Raw genomic sequence first — 10,254 nt, 5'->3', positions numbered from 1 at the left:
TATCAAAACAGTATGTTCTTCTAAAATTCACCACACTGCGATCAATTTGAAGAAAGTTCAACCACAAGGTGAAACTGAGTGGAAAACATGGTTGTTGTGGATGTTGTTTCAAAGCCTAACACAACGAAATGGAAAGCACTTCTCAGTACATCCCGCAGACATTAATAAATATATCTCCGGGAAGCAGAAGGGTGGAGGGGTGTGTTTCATGATTAACGACTCATGGTGTAATTCTAGGAACATTCAGGAACTCAAGTCCTTCTGTTCACCTGACATAGAATACCTCTCAATTAAATGCCGACCACATTATCACCAAAAATAATTATCCTCAGTCATCGCCATGGCCATTTACATACCAACTCTAGCCGAAACCTCGACGGCCTTCAAAGAACTTCACTGGACTTTATGCAAACTGGAAACCACATATCCCGAGGCTGCCTTTCTTGTAGCTGGGGATTTTAACAAAGAAAAGCTGAGGACTAGGCTGACAAAGTTATATTAACATATGGACTGTACAACTCATTCTGCTAAGACTCTTGACCATTGCTGTTCAAACTTCCGGAATTCTTACAAGGCCCTCCCCTGCCCTCCTTTCGGCAAATCTGACCACGACTTCATCTTGCTCCTCCTGTCCTATAGGCAGAAACTCAAACAGGAAGTGCCCGTGCTTCGTACTATTCAACGCTGGTCTGACCAATCGGAATCCACACTTCAGGATTGATTTGATCACGTGGACTGGGATATGTTCCGGGTAGCTTGCAAAAATAATCTAGACGCATACACGGATACGGTGACTGAGTTACCGAGTTACACCGGATACGGTGTATAGGAGATGTAGCACTCACTGTGACTATTAAAATCTACCTTGACCAGAAACTGTGGATAAATGGTAGCATTCGCACAAAATTGAAAGCACGAACCAGGTAACTGGTAATGTGGCAGAATATAAACAGTGTAGTTATTCAGTCCGTAAGGCAATCAAACTATCTGATTGTGAGTATAGAGAAAGTGGAGTCGCAATTCAACGGCTTAGACACGAGATATACAGTGGGGCAAAAAAGTATTTAGTCAGCCACCAATTGTGCAAGTTCTCCCACTTAAAAAATGAGAGGCCTGTAATTTTCATCATAGGTACACTTCAACTATGACAAACAAAATGAGAAAAAAAATCCAGAAAATCACATTGTAGGATTTTTAATGAATTTATTTGCAAATTATGGTGGAAAATAAGTACTTGGTCACCTACAAACAAGCACGATTTCTGGCTCTCACAGACCTGTAACTTCTTCTTTAAGAGGCTCCTCTATCCTCCACTCGTTACCTGTATTAATGGCATTTGTTTGAATTTGTTATCAGTATAAAAGACACCTGTCCACAACCTCAAACAGTCACACTCCAAACTCCACTAAGGCCAAGACCAAAGAACTGTCAAAGGACACCAGAAACAAAATTGTAAGACCTGCACCAGGCTGAGAAGACTGAATCTGCAATAGGTAAGCAGCTTGGTTTTAAGAAATCAACTGTGGGAGCAATTATTAGGAAATGGAAGACATACAAGACCACTGATAATCTCCCTCGTTCTGGGGCTCCACGCAAGATCTCACCCTGTGAGGTCAAAATGATCACAAGAACGGTGAGCAAAAATCCCAAAACCACACGGTGGGACTTAGTGAATGACCTGCAGAGAGCTGGGACCAAAGTAACAAAGCCTACCATCAGTAACACACTACACCGCCAGGGTCTCAAATCCTGCAGTGCCAGATGTGTCCCCCTGCTTAAGCCAGTACATGTCCAGGCCCGTCTGAAGTTTGCTAGAGAGCATTTGGATGATCCAGAAGAAGATTGGGAGAATGATCAGATGAAACCAAAAAAACTTTTTGGTAAAAACTCAACTTGTCGTGTTTGGAGGACAAAGAATGCTGAGTTGCATCCAAAGAACACCATACCTACTGTGAAGCATGGGAGTGGAAACATCATGCTTCGTGGCTGTTTTTCTGCAAAGGGACCAGGACGACTGATCCGTGTAAAGGAAAGAATGAATGGGGCCATGTATCGTGAGATTTTGAGTGAAAACCTCCTTCCATCAGCAAGGGCATTGAAGATGAAACGTGGCTGGGTCTTTCAGCATGACAATGATCCCAAACACACCGCCCTGGGCAATGAAGGAGTGGCTTCGTAAGAAGCATTTCAAGGTCCTGGAGTGGCCTAGCCAGTCTCCAGATCTCAACCCCATAGAAAATCTTTGGAGGGAGTTGAAAGTCCGGGTTGCCCAGCAACAGCCCCAAAACATTACTGCTCTAGAGGAGATCTGCATGGAGGAATGGGCCAAAATACCAGCAACAGTGTGTGAAAACCTTGTGAAGCCTTACAGAAAACGTTTGACCTCTGTTATATACCCTTTGTTGGCAATGACAAAGTATTGAGATAAACTTCTGTTATTGACTAAATACTTATTTTCCACCATAATTTGCAAATAAATTCATAAAAAATCCTACAATGTGATTTTTCTGGATTTTTTTTCTTTTCATTTTGTCTGTCATAGTTGAAGTGTACCTATGATAAAAATTACAGGCCTCTCTCATCTTTTTAAGTGGGAGAACTTGCACAATTGGTGGCTGACTAAATACTTGTTTGCCCCACTTTATGTGGCAGGGACTACAGACAATCACAGACTGAAAAAGGACAACCAGCCATGTCGCCGAGACCGACGTCTTGCTTCTGGACAGGCTAAACACATTCTTTGCACGCTTTGAGGATAACACAGTGCCACCGACGCGGCCCGCTTACAAAGGACTGTGGGCTCTCCTTCTCCGTGGCTAATGTGAGTAAAACACTTAAAAACGTGTTAACCCTCCCAAGGCAGCCGGCCCAGATGGCATCCCTAGCCGCGTCCTCAGAGCATGCGCAGACCAGCTGACTGGTCTGTTTACGGACATATTCAATCTCTCCCTATCACAGTCTGCTGTTCCCACAAGCTTCAAGATGGCCACCATTGTTCCTGTACCCAAGAAGGCAACTGAACTTAATGACTATCGCCCTGTAGCACTCACCTCTGTCATCGTGAAGTGCTTTGAGAGACTAGTCAAGGATCATATCACCTCTACCTTACCTGCCACCCACTTCAATTTGCTTACCGCCCCAATAGATACACAGACGATGCAATCGCCTGCACACTGCCCTATCCCATCTGGACAAGAGGAATACCTATTTAAGAATGTTGTTTATTAACTATACCTCAGCATTCAACACCATAGTACCCTCCAAGCTCATCATTAAGCTTGAGGCCCTAGGTCTGAATCCCGCCCTGTGCAACTGGGTCCTGGAATTCCTGACGGGCCGCCCTCAGGTGATGAAGGTAGGAAACATCACCTCCACTCCGTTGATCCTCAATACTAGGGCCCCACAATGGCGCGGGCTCAGTCCCCTTCTGTACTCCCTGTTCATCCATGACTGCATGGCCAAGCACGCATCCAAATCAATCATAAAGTTTGCTTCACCGCCCTCAACCGCAGGCTCTCCAGAGGGTGGTGCGGTCTGCCCAACGCATTACTGGGCACAAACTCACCACCTTCCAGGACACCTACAGCACCCGATGTCACAGGAAGGCAAAAAAGATCATCAAGGACATCAACCACCCGAGCCACTGCTTGTTCACCCCGCTATCATCCAGAAGGCGAGGTCAGTACAGGTGCATCAAAGCTGGGACCAAGAGACTGAAAAACAGCTTCTATCTCAAGGCCATCAGACTGCTAAACAGCCATCACTATAGCACATTATAGGCTGCTGCCTATAGGCATGTACGAGAAATCACTGGCCACTTTAAGGGATGGAACACTAGTCACATTAATAATGTTTACAAAATCTGGCATTATGTATATACTGTATTGTAAAATATTCTACGGTATCTTAGTCACTTAAAAATGTTTGCATATCTTGCATTACTCATCTCACATGTACTGTATATACTGTTTTCTATGGTATCTCATTCACTTGATGTTTACATATCTTGCATTAATCATCTCATATGTATACTGTATTCTATACTATTCAATTATATCTTCCACATCTCTTGTCCACATTTACAGTTGAAGTCGGAAGTTTACATACACATTAGCAAAATACATTTAAACTCAGTTTTTCACAATTCCTGACATTTAATCCTAGTAAAAATTCCCTGTTTTAGGTCAGTTAGGAACACCACTTTATTCTAAGAATGTGAAATGTCAGAATAATAGTAGAGAGAAGGATTTATTTCAGATTTGATTTATTTCATCACATTCCCAGTGGGTCAGAAGTTTACATACACATTAGTATTTAGTACTTGGGTCAAACGTTTCGGGTAGCTTCCCACAATAAGTTGGGTGAATTTTGGCACATTCCTTCTGACAGAAATGGTGTTACTGAGTCAGGTTTGTAGGCCTCCTAGCTCGCACACGCTTTTTCAGTTCTGCCCACACATTTTCTATAGGATTGTGGTCAGGACATTGTGATGGCCACTCCAATACCTTGACTTTGTTGTCCTTAAGCCAACCAAGCTTTAACTGATGTCTTGGGATGTTGCTTCAATATATCCACATAATTTTCCTACCTCATGATGACATCTATTTTGTGAAGTGCACCAGTCCCTCCTGCAGCAAGCACCCCCACAACATGATGCTGCCACCCCTGTGCCTCATGGTTGGGATGGTGTTCTGCGGCTTGCAAGCCTCCCCCTTTTCCCTCCAAACATAAATGATGGTCATTATGGCCAAACAGTTCTATTTTTGTTTCATCAGACCAGAGGACATTTCTCTTGGAGGTCTACAATTTTTTTTCTGAGGTCTTGGCTGATTTCTTTTGATTTTCCCATGATGTCAAGCAAAGAGGCACTGAGTTTGAAGGTAGGCCTTGAAATACATCCACAGGTACACCTCCAATTGACTCAAATGATGTAAATTAGACTATCAGAAGCTTCTACATTTTCCAAGCTGTTTAAAGGCACAGTCAACTTAGTGTATGTAAACTTCTGACCCACTGGAATTGTGATAAGTTAAATAATCTGACTCTAAACAATTGTTGGAAAAATGTGTTGTGTCATGCACAAAGTAGATGTCCTAACCGACTTGCCAAAAATATAGTTTGTTAACAAGAAACTTGTGGAGTGGTTGAAAAATGAGTTTTAATGACTCCAACCTAAGTGTATGTAAACTTCCGACTTCAACTGTATATACTCTTAATTCATTCCTTCTTAGATTTGTGTGTATTGGGTATATGTTGTGTAATTTGTTAGACATCACTTGGTAGTTATTACTGCACTGTCGGAGCAAGAAGCACAAGCATTTTGCTACACCCGCATAACATCTGCTAATCATGTGACCAATACAACTTTATTTGATTTAAGGTGATGATTAATTGAAAACACCCATGATTTAAAATAGTTAGTGTCGCTATACAATACCTACCGCATATTAGGCTACACATAACGGAAAAACATACAAAAATACTGATTTAAGATGTCTTTGGTACATAATTGGTCTAGCCTAAATTAAACAAATTTAGATTTTGCCGAGATTTTATTTATTTTAAATAGTCTTTCTCCAGCGCGCAGAGAGGGTGAATGTCAACAGTTTAATGAAATATGTGTAGTTGTGAAAACATGTCACTATCGATGTTCCTGGACAGATTTCATTTGGTTTCCCAGATTAAGCACTGGGTAGCTGCGGGAACAGGGTTGGAGAGCCCATGGCATACAGAGTTTGGGGGGAAGATCACATGTCACGTAGCAAAATTACCAAAGTAGCCTATCCACAGTGTTGCCATGTCTTGCAAAAATGTCTAGCCCAATGACCACTCAAAACCTGCCCAAAAGGCCTGAAAACTAGCCCAAATTTAGGAGTTGCCACATTTATCCAATACAGCCTTTGTCCAGAACGCTATCCAGCCGATTCATATTAATATTAATTCATATTGGCATAATATTGGCATAACTTGTAACAACTTTAGAAAATACATTTGGTTTTCATCAAAATAATAATTATTGCGAGCTATGACGTGCCATAATAAAGGAATTTGAATATGTTGTAAGAATGCCTGGATACAACCGTTAGCCGTGGTATATTGCCCATATACCACAAACCCCTGTGATGCCTTATTGCCGTTATAAACTGCTTATGAACATAATTAGAACAGTAAAATGATTTTGGCTTTCAGACAATCAGCATTCAGGGCTCCAACACAGTTATAATTGTAAATAAATATATTTTGCATACAGTGCCTTGCGAAAGTATTCGGCCCCCTTGAACTTTGCGACCTTTTGCCACATTTCAGGCTTCAAACATAAAGATATAAAACTGTATTTTTTTTGTGAAGAATCAACAACAAGTGGGACACAATCATGAAGTGGAACGACATTTATTGGATATTTCAAACTTTTTTAACAAATCAAAAACTGAAAAATTGGGCGTGCAAAATTATTCAGCCCCTTTACTTTCAGTGCAGCAAACTCTCTCCAGAAGTTCAGTGAGGATCTCTGAATGATCCAATGTTGACCTAAATGACTAATGATGATAAATACAATCCACCTGTGTGTAATCAAGTCTCCGTATAAATGCACATGCACTGTGAAAGTCTCAGAGGTCTGTTAAAAGCGCAGAGAGCATCATGAAGAACAAGGAACACACCAGGCAGGTCCGAGATACTGTTGTGAAGAAGTTTAAAGCCGGATTTGGATACAAAAGGATTTCCCAAGCTTTAAACATCCCAAGGAGCACTGTGCAAGCGATAATATTGAAATGGAAGGAGTATCAGACCACTGCAAATCTACCAAGACCTGGCCGTCCCTCTAAACTTTCAGCTCATACAAGGAGAAGACTGATCAGAGATGCAGCCAAGAGGCCCATAATCACTCTGGATGAACTGCAGAGATCTACAGCTGAGGTGGGAGACTCTGTCCATAGGACAACAATCAGTCGTATATTGCACAAATCTAGCCTTTATGGAAGAGTGGCAAGAAGAAAGCCATTTCTTAAAGATATCCATAAAAAGTGTCGTTTAAAGTTTGCCACAAGCCACCTGGGAGACACACCAAACATGTGGAAGAAGGTGCTCTGGTCAGATGAAACCAAAATTGAACTTTTTGGCAACAATGCAAAACGTTATGTTTGGCGTAAAAGCAACACAGCTGAACACACCATCCCCACTGTCAAACATGGTGGTGGCAGTATCATGGTTTGGGCCTGCTTTTCTTCAGCAGGGACAGGGAAGATGGTTAAAATTGATGGGAAGATGGATGGAGCCAAATACAGGACCATTCTGGAAGAAAACCTGATGGAGTCTGCAAAAGACCTGAGACTGGGACGGAGATTTGTCTTCCAACAAGACAATGATCCAAAACATAAAGCAAAATCTACAATGGAATGGTTCAAAAATAAACATATCCAGGTGTTAGAATGGCCAAGTCAAAGTCCAGACCTGAATCCAATCGAGAATCTATGGAAAGAACTGAAAACTGCTGTTCACAAATGCTCTCCATCCAACCTCACTGAGCTCGAGCTGTTTTGCAAGGAGGAATGGGAAAACATTTCAGTCTCTCGATGTGCAAAACTGATAGAGACATACCCCAAGCGACTTACAGCTGTAATCGCAGCAAAAGGTGGCGCTACAAAGTATTAACTTAAGGGGGCTGAATAATTTTGCACGCCCAATTTTTCAGTTTTTGATTTGTTAAAAAAGTTTGAAATATCCAATAAATGTTGTTCCACTTCATGATTGTGTCCCACTTGTTGTTGATTCTTCACAAAAAAATACAGTTTTATATCTTTATGTTTGAAGCCTGAAATGTGGCAAAAGGTCGCAAAGTTCAAGGGGGCCGAATACTTTCGCAAGGCACTGTATATACAGTATGATGTACACTGCTCAAAAAAATTAAGGGAACACTAAAATAACACATCCTAGATCTGAATGTATGAAATATTCTTATTAAATACTTTTTTCTTTCCATAGTTGAATGTGCTGACAACAAAATCACACAAAAATAATCAATGGAAATCAAATGTATCAACCCATGGAGGTCTGGATTTGGAGTCGCACTCAAAATTAAAGTGGAAAACCACACTACAGGCTGATCCAACTCTGATGTAATGTCCTTAAAACAAGTCAAAATGAGGCTCAGTAGTGTGTGTGGCCTACACGTGCCTGTATGACCTCCCTACAACGCCTGGGCATGCTCCTGATGAGGTGGCGGATGGTCTCCTGAGGGATCTCCTCCCAGACCTGGACTAAAGCATCCGCCAACTCCTGGACAGTCTGTGGTGCAATGTGGCGTTGGTGGATGGAGCGAGACATGATGTCCCAGATGTGCTCAATTGGATTCAGGTCTGGGGAACGGGCGGGCCAGTCCGTAGCATCAATGCCTTCCTCTTGCAGGAACTGCTGACACACTCCAGCCACATGAGGTCTAGCATTGTCTTGCATTAGGAGGAATCCAGGGCCAACCGCACCAGCATATGGTCTCACAAGGGGTCTGAGGATCTCATCTCGGTACCTAATGGCAGTCAGGCTACCTCTGGCGAGCACATGGAGGGCTGTGCGGCCCCCCAAAGAAATGCCACCCCACACCACTACTGACCCATCGCCAAACTGGTCATGCTGGAGGATGTTGCAGGCAGCAGAACGTTCTCCACGGTGTCTTCAGACTGTCACGTTTGTCACATGTGCTCAGTGTGAACCTGCTTTCATCTGTGAAGAGCACAGGGCGCCAGTGGCAAATTTGCCAATCTTGGTGTTCTCTGGCAAATGCCAAACATCCTGCACGGTGTTGGGCTGTAAGCACAACCCCCACCTGTGGACATCGGGCCCTCATACCACCCTCATCTAGTCTGTTTCTGACCGTTTGAGCAGACACATGCACATTTGTGGCCTGCTGGAGGTCATTTTGCAGGGCTCTGGCAGTGCTCCTCCTGCTCCTCCTTGCACAAAGGCGGAGGTAGCGGTCCTACTGCTGGGTTGTTGCCCTCCTACGGCCTCCTCCACGTCTCCTGATGTACTGGCCTGTCTCCTGGTAGCGCCTCCATGCTCTAGACACTACACTGACAGACACAGCAAACCTTCTGGCCACAGCTCGCATTGATGTGCCATCCTGGATGAGCTGCACTACCTGAGCCACTTGTGTGGGTTGTAGACTCCGTCTCATGCTACCACTAAAGTGAAAGCACCGCCAGCATTCAAAAGTGACCAAAACATCAGCCAGGAAGCATAGGAACTGAGAAGTGGTCTGTGGTCACCACCTGCAGAACCACTCCTTTATTGGGGGTCTTGCTAATTGCCTATAATTTCCACCAGTTGTTTATTCCATTTGCACAATAGCATGTGACATTTATTGTCAATCAGTGTTGCTTCCTAAGTGGACAGTTTGATTTCACAGAAGTGTGATTGACTTGGAGTTACATTGTGTTGTTTAAGTGTTCCCTTTATTTTTTTGAGCAGTGTATTTTTTTTGTCTAGCCATTTAATAATGGGCTATACTAAATTGAAACAAATGTTACATATTAGTAAAGACAAGATTCAATTGAGAATAGTCTGATAGGTGAAAAGATGAGAGAATAGCGTGTTCAGCCCGAGGCAAAGAACAGAGCGCAAGCTTTTTTGCGACTTTCTGAAATCATCAATAGCCTATAGTCGCATCATGCAGCCCATATATCATTTGATTTAAGGCATTCCAAGGTTTGTATCATTCACAACTAAAGTTGCCAAATAACTAAATCTAGCGTATAAGACCTGTTTCAAATGATCCCTTTAAAGCTCAACATGGCCACTTCATATGTGTGCACTCTTGCTCTGTAATGGGAAAATATACTTTCTATTTTATTCAGCTCAGTTCAATTATATTCTTCTTACTATGAAATCATATAATATAAAATAATGGCACAGCTGTATTAACAAGCCTACAGCCTATGGCATTACCAGATAACATACAGTAGGCCAACTAGTATTCGGTTCTTCTGAAATACATGTTCTTCATATTATGTTGCTTTAGACCTGCCTAAAATAAATAATGGAAAAATGTATTCTTTACAATGGTGTATATTCGATTGATTTATTTTGGCCTGTCCCTTACTAAAAAAAAATCTTGGTGGACCCGAAAATCTGTTCTTTCGACCAATCAATTGGCTGACATTTTAAAACATGTATTTTGTTGACCCCAAGATGGCCTGCTATACTACCGTCGTTAGCCAATCTCTTTTCGAAGTGTAACTGTAATGACAATTTTAGATATAC

This window comes from Oncorhynchus mykiss, chromosome 16, assembly GCF_057628025.1.
Source record: "Oncorhynchus mykiss isolate SJ-2025 chromosome 16, ASM5762802v1, whole genome shotgun sequence".
Classification (NCBI taxonomy): Eukaryota; Metazoa; Chordata; class Actinopteri; order Salmoniformes; family Salmonidae; genus Oncorhynchus; species Oncorhynchus mykiss.
Note: the sequence above shows the minus strand (reverse complement) of the source record.